Source organism: Quercus suber, unplaced genomic scaffold (genome assembly GCF_002906115.3).
Source record: "Quercus suber isolate HL8 unplaced genomic scaffold, Cork oak 2.0 scaffold_20, whole genome shotgun sequence".
In the NCBI taxonomy this organism is placed as follows: Eukaryota; Viridiplantae; Streptophyta; class Magnoliopsida; order Fagales; family Fagaceae; genus Quercus; species Quercus suber.
In genome coordinates this window covers 399624-410993 of record NW_027069485.1, presented here as the reverse complement: position 1 = coordinate 410993, position 11370 = coordinate 399624, and positions in this window count along the sequence as shown.

The following is an 11370-nucleotide window of genomic DNA, read 5'->3' as shown; positions in this document are numbered from 1 at the left end:
AGTTTACCCACAATTCAGAAACAATTTATTTGAATGTTAAAAATGGGCTGGAAGTTGACAGTAGATAAAAGTATGAAAATCAAGGGATTCCCATCCTAAATTTGAGGGATTTTCTCCTTTTCTTTTGGAGGAGGCTGAGGTAAAGCCTAGAACGTTCAATTTTTAAGAAAAGAAGAACCTAACTTTTTGTTTGGCTGCTAGGGTTTTCCCACACCGCCTGTAGTATATTGTTCCTTTCCTAGGTTTAGGTTTTTGTACCCTCAGTATCCAAAATCTGGTAGGACGGATCGTTGTTCGTGGTTTCCTTTGTTTGGTGTGGTTTCTTTAGATGTTGGGGCTATAGGTTTTTGGAAGTCGAGGTCTCTTAAGGATGGCTGGCTTAGAGAATCTATGGTCCCGTTTTACATTGGACGATGAGGAGGAATATGGGGCAGAGGTGCCAAAACCGGTGGAGGAGGTGGTGCACCGGTTGGCAGGTCGGTTTTTCACAAAATGGACGCCGAATGTAGAGTCCGTTGCCCCCACTTTCAAACCATTGTGGAAGCCCACTGGCGAACTCAAACTTCGAGATCTTGGTGACAACACTCTTCTGTTCGAATTTTCAGATGCACTGGATCTTGCTCGAATCCTTGAGTTTGAGCCGTGAACCTTTGATAAAAATATAGTAGTGTTCAAGCGACTGACGTGGAGGAAGTCCCTTCGTTGGAGTTTTCTAGGGTTAACTTTTGGGTTCAGTTGCATAATCTCCCACCAACAAGTCTTAACCAGGCTACAGGTGAAGCTATTGGTAATTCCATTGGAAAGATTATTGATGTAGCTGATCCAGAGGATGATGGGGAGGGAGGAGAGTTTCTGAGGGTCCGTATATCCATTGACACCACCAAGCCACTACTGAGATGTCGTAAGCTTTGGTCTGAAGGGAAGCAGTTGGGTTGGGTAGGACTCAAGTATGAACGCCTTCCCAACTTCTGCTATTGGTGTGGGCGTTTAACGCATGGCGAATGAGAGTGCGAATTGTGGCTCGGGGGTAAGGGCAGTCTGAAGAAGGAGGAGCAACAATTTGGGGACTGGATGAGGGCGGAAACGATTCGATCTTCGAGAAAATTAGTTGCGGTTATTTCTGGGAGGGCTCGTAGCAATGCATTGTGGTGGAGGAAACCTGGTAGTAAGGAAAAAACTCCATCCATAGACACAGTGAACAGACAAGAACTGGGTTTAGGGCATGAGACGGTGATCAGTGAAGAGTTTAGATCTTTTCAGGAAGTTATCATGGAGGATGCAGTCCCATTCAAGCCGGTCCAAAAGGGTGAGGTGTTTTCAAACAATGGTAGGGCCGTGAACAGTATTTCAAATAGTGGAAGCACAAAATTGTTGGCTAAAAGCTTCCAGGGGCTATGTGTGGATAAACATGATGCTAGGGAACCTACCTTGGGACATTTGACCCCACCCATTTATAGTGGGTTGGTGGACACTAATATTAGCCATGCAGAAGTGGCTCACGTAAAGCCTCCTTTGGGAGATTGCACAAACAAGTTAAGGCCTTTACCTCAACCCACTCCCCTCAAAACTTTTAAGAAGCTTGCACGTAATACTATCCCTAATAACGAGAAGTTGTCAAATGTAAGCTTATTGGTAAAACACTCTGTATCGGGTTCAGCAGAAGTACATAGGGTTAAAAGACAGAGAGTGCTGGAAGAAGGAAAGCAAGACAAGGAAAATTTACAGGTGGAGACTGGTTCCCAATCCCACCCAGCCCAATGAGTTGCTTTAGTTAGAATTGTCATGGGCTTGGGAACCCACAGACAGAAGATGAACTAGCTGCTATGGTTGGCAACAAAGATCCCAAAATGGTTTTCTTGATGGAGACAAAGAGTGAGAAGTGTACTATTGAGAGAATTGGCAGAAAGACACAACTTACAAATACCTTTGTAGTCCCACGGGTTAACAATGGAGGGGGCTTAGCACTTTTGTGGAAAACAGATTTTCAGGTGGATGTTCAGTATTATTTTGAGTGTCATATTGATGCTTTTATTGATCATGGAGTTGATGACGCCTGGCAGTTTACAGGTTTCTATGGTGACCCTGATACCGCCAGCCGGGAAAACTCTTGGTCTTTACTTCAGGATCTTAGCAGTCGATCCTCTCTCCCTTGGATTTGTTTAGGTGATTTTAATGAGATCTTGTTGGCTAAAGAGAAGCAGGGTTGGCTTGACAGACCGGAAAGACAAATGCAATCCTTTAGAGATGCTTTAGATTTTTGTCGGTTAAAAGACTTGGGTTTCAGTGGTTTTCCTTTCACTTGGTGCAACAAGAGGCTTGGAGCTCATAATGTGTGGATTCGGTTGGATAGGGGTGTAGCCACTGTGAACTGGATGTTGCGTTTTCCATCTACCTGAGTCCATCACCTTGATGCCTACCATTTCGATTACAAGCCTTTACTATTATGCACGGATTCAGAGTTCAAACATTTCTACCATAAAGGTTGTTCGTTTAGATTTGAAGTGATGTGGATAAAAGAGGAGTCATGTGAAAGTGTGGTTCGGGATTCATGGGGTGATAGCAGTGAGGTTTCCTTGGTCATGAGTTTCAACAAGAAAATACTTATGTGCCAAGAAAAATTGAAGGAGTGGAATCGGTCCACTTTTGGCCATGTCTGAAACACTCTAACAAAGAAACTAAAGGAGTTGCAATCTGTGGAGGTATCGGGTGGATACATTACAAACCCAAACCGTGTTTTCCAATTGAGAAGCGACATTGATAAGTTGAAAAAGAGGGAGGAACGCATGTGGAAGCAATGGTCAAGAACAGCATGGCTGAAGGAGGGTGATCTGAACACTTGGTATTTTCATTGCTGAGCTAGCCAAAGGAATAAGAGGAATTATATTACAGGTTTAGAAAATGAAGCTGGGTTATGGATAGAGGATGAAGTTGAGATGGGTAAGATCATTGAAAGATATTTCCAGGACATGTTTACTACTTCCCAACTGAATGGGTTTGATGCTATTTTGAATGGGATTGAGCCGGCGGTAACAGCTGAGATGTGTGCAGCTCTTGATCGTGACTTTTAGGCAGAGGAGGTGGATCAAGCTCTTAGACAAATGGCACCTCTTATCGCCCTGAGGCCCGACAGTATGTCTCCTATTTTCTATAAGACTTATTGGCACATATTTGGTAAGGATGTAACTACTATGGTTCTAAATGCTAAATTCTGGTGTGGTTCATGAGTCCCTAAATCCAACTTTCATATCTCTTATTCCAAAATTAAATAACCCAAAAAGAGTCTCCGACTTTCGACCGATTAGTCTTTGCAATGTGGTTTACAAGTTGATTCCTAAGGTGTTGGTAAATCAGTTGAATTTTTTTTTGTCAAACTTGGTCTTTGAATCCCAAAGTGATTTCCTCTCTAGTAGATTAATTTCAGATAATGTGTTGGTTGCATTTGAAACTTTACACTATCTTAAGAGGAAAACTCAAGGTAAATTGGGGTTTATGGCACTAAAACTTGATATGAGTAAGTCATAACCGGGTAGAATGGGTCTTTTTGGAGAAAATAATGAAGAAATTTGGTTTTTCTGAAAAATTAGTGACTCTTATTATGTCTTGCTTGAATTCAGTCTCTTATGCTGTCTTGCTCAATGGCCAACCAGTGGGAAACATCAAGCCAACTAGAGGGTCACCCTATTTATTTTTACTATGTGCCATGGGATTATAGGGGCTGTTAAAAAAGGCTAAAGCTAATGGGGATATTAGCGGTGTTTCTATATGCAGGAATGGCCCTTGAGTTTCCCATTTATTTTTTGCTGATGACAGTGTTCTGTTTTGTCGAGCAAAGGAAGAGGAGTGCCAAAAAATTCTTGACTTACTCTCGGTCTATGAAAAAGGTTCAGGGCAAAAAATAAACAAGGATAAGACTAATATTTTTTTCAGTACCAACACACAACCAGATATGCAAACCCGGATTCAAAATATTCTAGGCGTGCCTGCTATTCGCCAATATGAGAAATATTTGGGATTACCAGCATTGGTGGGTAGAGCAAAGAAACATAGCTTTGCCTATATTAAAGAAAGGGTGTAGAGAAAGTTACAAGGGTGGAAGGAGAAGCTCCTCTCTCAAGCGGGTAGGGAAATTTTGATTAAATCTGTCATTCAGGCCATCCCTACATACACTATGAGTTGTTTCAAACTCCCTAAGGGGTTGATTAAGGAATTGGAAGTGCTCATTAGAAAGTTTTGGCGGGGGTATAATGATAGCAATAAAAAGGTGCATTGGGTGAAATGGGAAAGGCTTTGTGAAGACAAGGGAAAGGAGGAATGAGTTTTAAGGACATTGAGAAATTCAATGATTCTTTGTTGACAAAGCAAGTTTGGCGTATGATAAATAATCTGGATTCCTGTGCCATAGAGTCTTCAAAGCTAGATTTTTTCCCAATTGTTCGATCATGGAAGCTAAGGAGTCTACCACGGGTTCTTATGCATGGAAGAGCATTTTAAGTGCTAGGGATGTTATTCGAAAAGGGATGGTATGGAGGATAAGGAATGGGAGCTCTGTCGGAATCAGAGAAGACAAATGGCTGCCGGTTCAATCACACAGATCTGTTGTATCACCTATGCCCACTATTGACCCGGATACAAGAGTGAATACACTCATCAATGCCGAGACAGGAGAATGGAAATGCTCTGAAATCCAGTGCTTGTTTTTGCCGTGTGAATCGGCCACTATTTGTGGTATCCCACTGAGCATTAGACTCCCACAAGATTGGATCATTTGGGGCCTTACACCCTCTGGTACTTTCACAACTAAGAGTGCTTATAAGCTTTTAGTTTTCCATGCTTCAACTAACCTTGCAGGTACCTCCTCGCTAGCGCAACAAAATAAGTTTTGGAAAGACCTCTAGCAGTTAAGAGTTCCCAATAAAATAAAACACTTCGCCTGGCGGGCCTATAACAGGTCTCTCCCAACTATGGTCAACCTCCAATGCAGGCATATCACTGCCCTAGACACGTGCGAAGAGTGCAAGACCCAGCCGGAAGACGAACTCCACACATTTTGGTCATGTTCGAAGCTTGTAGAGGTGTGGAGCTCTCTGATTTGGACCCAGCAAGCTACTGATGCATAGGTCTCTAGCTTTCAGGATTTGTTGGAGCAGTTCATGCAGACTAACGATGACTACATGGAGGAAATTTTCATCACCATCACATGGCTACTGTGGAATAGTTGCAATGCCTCAAGAGTGGGGCAGCCCACCCAGCCCTTGCATAAGATCACCTAAATGGCAGGAAGCCTAGTTCAGGAGTTCCTAGTAGCTTAAGATCCCACCACAGCTACTCCCGTGTCACCTCCGATCCACCTTCTTCAGCAGTGGTGCCCACCTGATGCTCACATATTCAAGGCCAACTTTGACGCGGTGCTGTTTAAGTTAGAAAATTTGGATGGCTTAGGCGTCGTGATTAGGGACTGGCGTGGGGAGGCTATCAGTGCATTAACCATTTCAGTTCCTGATCTAGCTCAGACAGTGCTTGAATTGGAAGCTCTGGCGTGTTGTAGAGCAGTGCAGTTTGCCAAGGAGATAGGCCTTACACAGGTCATTTTTGAATTAGACTCATTATCAGTCATCCAAGTAATACGAGAGGGGCCTCTGGATGTCTTACTATATGGGCATGTTGTTGAAGATATTTGCTTTCAAGCTTTGGATTTTCAGCTATTTGTGTTCACTCATGTTCCACGAATTTGTAATGTAGTTGCTAATGCATTAGCCAAAAAAGCAAAAACTTGTAGGGGCACTCAGGTTTGGTTAGAAGAATTACCTGAGGACATAACCTCTCTAGCTTGTTTTGATGTCCATTGAAGTTTTCATTTCTTTATTATGAATAAAGTCCAGGCACTGATAGTCTAGTTTCTAAAAAAAAAAAAAGAAAGAGAAAAAAGACTCTTCCCCTTTCACATTTCAATGATCTGCCTCTGCTAGTCTGCCTCCCTCCCTCTTTCACAACCTTCACCTCCCACCTTTCTCTCCTTCACGTAGTACCTTCACCCCTCAGGATTTATTAGAAAATTAAGAGTTTAATTTATATCTGGTTTTAATATTCTACATCAACTAAATTTTGTTTTCTCTATAATGCTTTTCTGTGTTCGACTTTCATAGTGCTGCCTCTCTAGAATAAGCCAAGAGAAGGAGATTAAGGAATCATATTGGATATTTGTTTGTGGTCATATAATAGGGCAGAACTACAAAGAGGGAGCAAGAGCCTCTTCCTTAATGATAAGCTCAAAACAGGAAGGGCCGAAACCTACATTGAAAGAACCAAAAACTTTATTTACAAATGACCACTTAGCTAGAGAATGAGCTGCTTTATTTGCCCCCCTAGGGATCCAAGCAACCTAACAGCCAGGAATAAGAGGCAACAAGTTGAGAATTTTATTGCACATATCTCTAATTCTCCAGGGAACTTGTTTACCAGATGGAGCTAGAGTGTCTACACATGCTTTGGAGTCACTCTCCACCATCATAGTAGCTAATTAATACTTTTAGCTAAACTTAAAGCCCATTTAATGGCTTCTGCTTCAGCCTGAAGAGGGAGGTTGGAATATACTCTCTTAGCACAAGCAAAAACCACTTCACCTCTCCAATCTCTAGCAACCGCTGCAATGGAGGATTTATCATCTTTGAAAGCAGCATCAACATTTATCTTGATTGAATCTCTAGGTGGTTTCTTCCATCTTTGAACTGGTTTTGGCAAGTGGAAGCTCGAATGGGTTGCTAAGGACATTTTGTGCTCAACAAAAGACTTATCAACTTTCTAGCATAGCTCAATTGGATTAGTTTCTTTGCCTTCAAAGATAGCTAGGTTTCTAGCCCTCCAAATAGCTTCACACATAACAGCCCCAAACAATAAGAATTCACCCCTTTTAACTCCCACAATGTTAGCTTCAGCGGGAGGATTAAGGAGGACCCCAATAAGATGAGAAGGAGAGTTTAAGTTCAGATTTTCTAACCTTAGTCCCCACTGGGAATTAAACCACATAGCTTTCGTAAAGGGGCAACAGATAAATAGATGGAGGCTAGACTCATCATCATCCTTGCAGAGAGGGCAAAGGATATCATCAACATCACAGAATCTGGCTAAACAATCTTTAGTAGGTAAGCAATTTGCCGCAATACGCCACAGGTGCATTTTGAGCCTTTCATGGATTTTTGACTTCTAAATGAGGCCGAGAATCGTGTCTTGGTTTATGTTAGGGCTAATGTTTCTACTTAACCAATAAGCAGACTTGACCGAAAACTCCCCTGAGATATTGGAGATCCAAATCCAACAATCTTTTGGAGCAAGCCGTGAGAGGGGGATTTTTTGGATGAGCTGGGATGTAGTCTCATCAAAATTATTTCTTATTTTGGTAAGATCCCAACCTTCTTGGTTGATTAGTTGTGAAACAATAAGTTCCATTTCTGGACTGGTCCCCTCCCTTGGACTCGGAATGAAATTAGGAAGATCTGGAATCCAAGGGTCCTCCCATATTCTGACTGTGTTTCAATTTCCTATTAGCAAGTAGGCACTGCGAACAAGCAGAGATTTCGTATCTTCTACACTTCTCCATATCTTGGAGGGAGACCCCACGGTCTTATGGTTGAGCTAGTTGCCCATAACTTTGTATTTTGCTCTGAGCACTTTAACACATAGACAATCTTTCTCTGAAAGAATCCACCAGGGTAACTTGGAAAGTAGAGCTTGATTAAAGTCCAAGAATTTTCTAAAACCCAAACCTCCTTCCTTTAGAGGCCAACATAAAGACGACCATGCAATGGGTGTCATGAACGAGCCAGAATTAGATTTTGGGTTCCACCAGAACCGTCTAACAACAACATCCAGGCACTTGCAAAGCTCTCTAGGAAATTGAATGGCTGTCATACAATAGGCTGGAATGGCCTGTGCAACTAATATGATGAGGGTTGCTCTACCTTGCCAGGATAAGTTTTTACTCTTCCAACCCGAGAGTTTATTTTCTAACTTCTCTTTGATTGGGTTTAGATCCCTGGATCTACTTGCCGAGAAGAACAGAGGCACACCCAGGTATTTTGAGTTTGGGGGAAGTTTGTTTATACCCTAGCAGCTTTTAATTTGATTTAAAATTTTTTGGCTGACACCCTTGGAAGGAAAAACCCCGACTTTTTCTCTTCAGGGTTGCAAGAGACATGAAATAGAATATTTTGCAATATTTATACATTACAGGTTTCAGTAATTAATGCTACTACAAAGTTAGGATGTTATGCTATTTGCTTGGTTAATTTGTGATAAAGTTCATAAACTGGGATCGTCAAAGCCTTAAAATCTTATAAATATTGCCCATTTTTTGAAGGTGAACGTATCACAAAGAAATCCAAAAAAACTAATATCCCATAGTCCAAAATAATTGGCAATTGGCTACTAAATATCTCTGCATTTCTCTCCCAAACTTCATAACACATTTTCCCATAACATTTTTTTCAACCTGAAAGTCAACATAAAACTAAAGATATAATTATTTATTTTATAACTATTAATTTCAAGGAACAAATTCCGGACTCATCCATTTATTTTTCAAGGGACATGTTCATAGGTGAGTTATTATATCATGTTTTCACACTTGACGTTGCATAACTAATGATTGATTTGACTAAATGGTAGAAATAGTTTGTTGTGGTTTAATTCCATATTCTTGATGTTATAATTCCTCAAAAGTGATGATGTGTTTGTTGTTGCTCTGAGAATTTAGCAGTATATAGAAAATTTTTATTTTTTTAAGATAAAGCATTTTGGTACTTTTTTTTGAGAAAGTAGTATTTCGGTACTTTGTTTTGGGCTTTTACATGAAATTCATCTTTTTCCAATCACAATTTTCTACCATAGCAAAGTCTAAAATATAGTGTCTTTAACATTGTTTAATTTGACAACTTCTCAAGTGCATGACAATCTTTTTTGTATTTTACATTCAATAGTTTTCCCATGTATCACACTGGTTAGCGACTAGTATCATATAAGACTACGATTTAGTAGTCTTTATAAGCAAAGTATTGTACTCCTATTTAGGAGGGATTATTTTGATCAACAAAATTTCTATTTAATTGTCTCCAATGACTTGGTGCCAACTCCAACCATTCACTACAAAAAAAGGGTTCTTCAGTCGCGTTTTTTCCCCCAGTGATTTTCAAAACCGCCACTACAGGAGACCTACTACAGCGGCTTCAGAAATTGCCACAATAGGTGGACCTATAACGACAATTTAGATTCAGTGCTTTTTAAACTACTACTATAGATACCCTATGGCGGCGCTTTCAAAAATTGCTACAACAGGTACAGCTATTGTGACAATTTACAATTGCTACTATAGGGTTGAAATTAAAATTTCTATTTTGTATTTTTTTTTTTAAAATTTCAAATTACTAATTATAGTGGTTTTAAAACCATCGCTCTAGGCTTTTTCATACCAAACACCTATTACAGCAGTTTTAAAATTGTTGCAATAGGCTTCTTCATATTGAATTCCAATTACGGTGGTTTTAAAAATGCTGCTATAGGCTTCTTCATATTGAAGACCTATTACGGTGGTTTTAAAACCGCTGCTATAGCCTTTAACCTTGGAAAAAAAAAAGTACACCTTTTTTTTTTTTTTCCAGCTAAAATGTAGGAAAAAAATAAAATAAAATTTATCCCCTATTATAGTGGTTTCTAGACCGCCGCAATACGATTGCGTTATGTTAACACCTATTGTAGCGGTTTGTAAGCCGCCGTAACAAGTAAATATTGTGTACGGATATATTAGACACATTGTGTACATAATATGTGTACCACATCAACTGAAATTGTGTTCTAAAATTTATAAATTTCTGATTTTTTATTTTAAAATGAATATATTAAATTTTGTCATGCTATTAATAATTTACATAGATACAAAGTAAATGTAAATGGGAGATAGTCAACATTTCAGAACTCCATTATGGAGTTAATACTTAACAGTAAGAATTATAGCCGATCCTAATTCCAAATATTGAAACTCCATTATGGAGTTAATACTTAACAGTAAGAATTATAGCCAATCCTAGTTCCAAATATTGATAGTTGGCTATGCTTTGAGCTACATTATGACATGAATGGTCCCTGATTATTAGTGAGTATGAGATTGAGCTTATTCGAGAATGAGTTGCAAAATTTTATTGTTCAATGCATTGTCAACATAAATTATTATTAGCTTATGCTCTTCACAAGAAGCATCAGCTTGTGGTAAGTTTGGGTTTCTTGTACAGAGGCGGCCTATGAATTGCTGAACGGTGAGTAAATTCTACTTTATAATACCGTAATAGTCTATAATTATATGTCGAATATTCTACTGTGGTGGGCTGTTGATTTGGAGCAAACGGTGGCTTGCATGGTGATATAAGATGATGTATTTTGTATATTGGGAGTATTGATTGTTTTGTGAATATTGTGATATTATTGTTCAATTCGTTGTCAATTTTTATTATTTCCTCTGAGTAAATTCAAAACTTCAGCTGTGGTGGGTTGTCGATTTGGAGCAAGTGGGTGGCTTGCATGGTGATATATGGTGGTGTATTTTATATTGGGAGTGTTGATTGTTTTGTGACTTTTATATTTGAAACTATATGTGAGATGTTGGTATATTTAACCCTTAGTATGTGCGATACTAAAATGGTGTTGTAGGTGAAATTCATAATTCATTATATATCAATGGATAAGAGTTGGATGGACACGAAAAGGAATTCCCAGTAATATATTGATGGAATTAACGAATTCGTGAATTTTTCAGCTCGTACAACATGCCATAGGAGGATCTCATGTCCTTGTAGGAACTGTAGGCATAAAAATATGTTTGATGTAGATTGTGGGTTTATCATGTGATGTGGATTTATCATCTGGGGAGAGGCATTAGGAAATATGCAAATTGTGGGTTTTATTTTGTACTAGCTAGTTGGAAACTTTGATATGCATAATAAAGTATTCAAACCATGATATATATATATATATATGTGTGTGTGTGTGTGTGTGTGTGATGGTTGGAAACTTTATTATAACATTCTAAACATTTGGAATGTATTATTTTGGGCATAACATTCTACACTTGCAGAATGTATTATTTTGGCATATATAAACTTATATGGTGAACATAAATAGTTGGTTGGTTTAAAGAGGATCCTTTTTTTTTTTTTTTTTTGGGTATTTGGTAATGTATTTTGATTACCTATAAACAGGATGTCAAAGCAAAATGCAGGAAAACACTATAGTCACATATAGGTGCTTGAAAAAAAAAAACCTATAACGGCGGTTTTAAAACTGTTGGTATAGGATATATTTCTATTTCCTTAAATTCCCTATAGCGAT